Raw genomic sequence first — 2,739 nt, forward strand, 5'->3', positions numbered from 1 at the left:
CTCCTCGTGCTCCTCTCTTGGAAGGGGTGGGAGAGCCGATCCTGACATTATTTTTGATTTGCTCCAGCGCTGACACCGCGCTCGGCTCCGGGCATGGCGCGGAGGGATCTGCTCCCAGGAGCTGCCCAACTTCAGGAAGGTGCCTCCTTTCCCTGGCCTGACCTAAAAACGCAGAAAAATCGATGTTTACACCTTCTTTTTACACCTCTTCTTGCCTTCTCCCCCGCTGCCCTGACACCCGTTCGTGGCTCGGCGCCTGCGGGTTTGCAGGGACGGGGTTGGAATCCAGGTGGGAGAGCACACCTGAGGGATGGGGGGAGTGTTTATTCCCGAGGGATCACATCCCCACACCCCCACCCCGTGACCTCCCCTCTCGCCTGCGCCGAGGAGAACACCCAAACTGGGATTTGGCGCAGAGTCTCCCTCGACAGAAGCTGTTTGTGATCCGTTGGAATCGGTTTTTTTCCCCCTTCTTTTTATTTTTTTTTTGCCTCCGCGCTGTGTTTGGAGCGGTTGCCATGAGTTCCCTGCGAGGGGGAGCGGGGTGGGACGGTGCCTGCAGTTTCCATGGACACCACGGAGCACAGCGAGGCATCCGGAGCGATGCTGGAGAGGAATGTCTAACCTGAGCCTGCCTCTGAGCCCGGCTCACCTGGGCCGGGCTGGGATCCCCCCCTGTGCCAAGGGCTTGTTCCAGGACAGCCCTCATGGCCATGCATTTGCACTTTTAGGTGGTTTTAGGGAGCCCAAGGCATGAGATCTGTGGTCCAGGTGCTGTTTTTAGGGAGCCCAAGGGGTGAGAACTGTGTCCAGGTTTCCAGGGTTGGTTTCCTTGGAAGCCTTTGCTTTGTGTTCCCTCTCTTTGGGTCCTGTCTGGGCAGGGATCAGACTCAGGAACACTGAACCACTCCTGCTCCAGCAGCTGCTCATGGAGGTCACAGCCACCCTTGAACTTCCTGGCCTTCCCATATCATGGAAAAGTCCTTTCCCAACACCTCCATCTCATGGGGATGCTTTACCTGAGTGCAGAGGGAGGAGAAGCTGAATTGAGTTCACTCGATAACAGAGCGAGAAAGTGAAGGCTCACATCCTTCCTCCTGTGCTCCCGACCTTCCTGTTGATGTTTGCAGGAACACTTTGATCTCTCCTGGGTAGCAGCTGGTCCCCGTGAACGGGCAGATTTCCTGGATGCAGTTCCACCTTGAGCTGAATCCACTCCCAAATCGGGAGCCTGGAAAAGGGAAGGGCCCCACCTGGCACAGGGGCAGTTTCTGGGGCAGCTTTGGGGCAGTTTTTGGCTTCATGAGGGATTGGATAAAAATTAATAGTTTTGTAGGATCCCTCATCATGCCACGTGCCAAAATCCTTGGGAAAACCAGCCCTGGTGGGTTGGGGTCACCTTCACAGGCTGGGTGTTGTCCTCCTGCCTGCAGGCAGAGAGAGGTTTCTTTCCGGTGAAGGAATTGAGATTTTTGGTGGAAATTCAAGGAGTGAGAAGCTCTGGCGGGGATCCAGCCTGTGCTGGCGCTTGGGGTTTCGATGAGAGAGAAGGAAAAAAAAGGAAAAAAAAAAAAAAAAAAAAAAGCCCTGAAACTTTCCACGGGAAGCGGGCGCTTCCCACAGAACATGGATTTAGGTGGTGGTGCTGATAAAAACCGGTTGTGGCCACCAGTTCATACCACACCGACTCCTGTGGGCCCCCAGCCAATGCCACCTGGGGCAAAAATATTGAATTCAGGGACTCGGTGTCGCTTTTCCCAAATTAATTAACCTCCAAACTGCCCCGGCCTCAGTTCTTCCTGCTCCTGCTTGTCCCTCCATCTTCCTTCCTTCCCTCCCCAGCCCCTGCTCGGCAGCTCAGCATCCCCAGGGGCAGCATTTTATGGGCTGTGGGTGAAAATACTTGGTTTATATCCCTTGTTTGTCAGCAAAGGGTCTTCTGGGGCCTGATGAGGGGTGGCAAAGCCACGTTCAGATGGAAGGAGCCCGGGAAGAGGGTCACATCCAGCGGTGATTTATCTGAACTCCGTCCAGAGCCAGGAGTGATGCCAAGATTTGATGTCCTGCTCAGCCCAGCCCAGCCAAAGGACCATCTCCTCCCTAAATTAACAAGGATTGAGTCTGATTCCTGCTGGCAATTCCTTCGTGCCTCTGTTCCAGGGGACTGGTGGGGAGTGGGAGGGGGAGCTCCGTGTTTTAAGCTCCAGCTCCCCACAGACCTCATCGAGCTCTATCCCCCCCACTGCCTGGGAGGTTTGTTTCCAACTCTCCTGTGCATCCAGAGGAGAATTAAGCTGCTTTGGTGTGTGTGGCCCTGGGTTTGCACATGGAAAAGCCGAGTAAATATATGATATTGCTGGGGAAACTTCAGAGAAAATCAGCCACAGCTTCTCCCACCTTCCCCTCCCTGGGGTTCCTGAGCATCCCCGAGCCGAGCTCGCAGGATTCTCTCCACCCACACTTTTTTTCCCTACTTGAAGCTCTTCCCACCCCCTCCCTGCAGTGCCTCCATCCTCCTCCCTCCCAGCTGAACCCCACTGCCTTCCCAAACTCCCGGTGACCTCCCGGGGAGGGGGGTTGGAGGGGCCGGGATGCTCCCCCGGCCCCGCGGCGCAGGGGGGGGACGGGGTGGGAAGGCTCCGGGCTGTGACTCAGCGCTCAGCGCTCTTCAGGAACGGGATTTCAAGGGATTTCACACCCCAAACACAACCCCAGCTTTCTCTCGCTCAGCAGAAACGA

Source organism: Manacus vitellinus, unplaced genomic scaffold (assembly GCF_001715985.3).
Source record: "Manacus vitellinus isolate BGI_N305 unplaced genomic scaffold, ASM171598v3 scaffold_74_pilon, whole genome shotgun sequence".
Classification (NCBI taxonomy): Eukaryota; Metazoa; Chordata; class Aves; order Passeriformes; family Pipridae; genus Manacus; species Manacus vitellinus.